The sequence below is a fragment of the Poecilia latipinna genome, unplaced genomic scaffold (assembly GCF_001443285.1).
Source record: "Poecilia latipinna isolate Pla-1442-1.1 unplaced genomic scaffold, P_latipinna-1.0 Scaffold3475, whole genome shotgun sequence".
NCBI classification, from domain to species: domain Eukaryota; kingdom Metazoa; phylum Chordata; class Actinopteri; order Cyprinodontiformes; family Poeciliidae; genus Poecilia; species Poecilia latipinna.
Window position 1 is genome coordinate 31,654 of NW_015116091.1, and position 1,177 is coordinate 32,830.

Genomic DNA, 1,177 nt, shown 5'->3' on the forward strand with positions numbered 1-1,177 from the left:
GCAAGCTTTGGAGATCCGTCTTTCAGACATGCACCGCTGCTCTCCGTCCAGGAGTTCTCCGGTTGCCCAGACTTTGCACAGTAAGCTAACCAGGCGCGGAGCTATAGGGGAGGCAACTGCCCCCCGGCCCGGATGGGTGCCCATTTTTTCATTTATTGATTTTTACTCATTTGTTTATTTCACCCATTTATTTGTTTAATTTTGGCTGAAATGGCTCTCCATATCTGCAAAGTGTTACTAAATAAAAAATCATGCAAAATGAATTAGTGGATATTCAATTAATGCATCATTGTGATATTTTATGATGGTAAAAGAGCTATTTTTTTAAAAAGCATTTTGGGTTTGCAGCGTTGCAGAATCATACAGAGGCAGTGTGCGTTAATGAGTGTTGGTCTGACACAGTGTAAATGAGCAAAGAGCCTCGGGGACTGGAGACGGCAAACAGGCTCTCTGAGCAGAAAGGAAGTCATTTCTGAGGGAAGAATCACTGGTTGTTTTTAAAAACTGTAGACAAAAAACAGCCATGAGTGAAGATTAATGTGAAGCATAAAAATATCTAAGCAGCAGAAAAACTAAGTTTTACTTCACACTTAAGTATGAATTATTTACCTCTTTGATCGTCTCAATAGACAGGTTTTCAATTTGTTTCTTGATATAAGGCTTTTGGCACTAGAAAATGTGGCACCCAGTGCTTAGACTTGAATTGAACACAATCCGTTTTTCTCCAGGAGAGGGCGGTGCAAACATACAAACATCCAGAAAATTCAGAGCAGAATATCTGGTATCTGAAGGCACCAAAAAAACAAAACAAAAACCCCATACTGTTCATGGAGAAATGGCCATGTCATCCTCCTTGGATGTTACCTCTGAAATTAACAGCGTTTCTTTTGTTTCAGAGATCAGTGAAAATAAAACAAGGTCACAAAGGCGCTAAACTATGTGTTTTAAACAATTTCAAACCAAACTGCTTTGTAAAAATATTTAAACTTATTTACATTGTGACCCATTACTATGATTGCTTTTAATATATTTGAGATTTTATGTGATACACCAACACAAAGAACAGCGCAATTGTGGATTGGAAGGAAAATGATTCATGTCTTTTTCTACAACACAAAAATTGAAAAACGGAAGCCATGCTTTTGGATTCAGGCCCCTTTCCTCTGACACTCTTAAA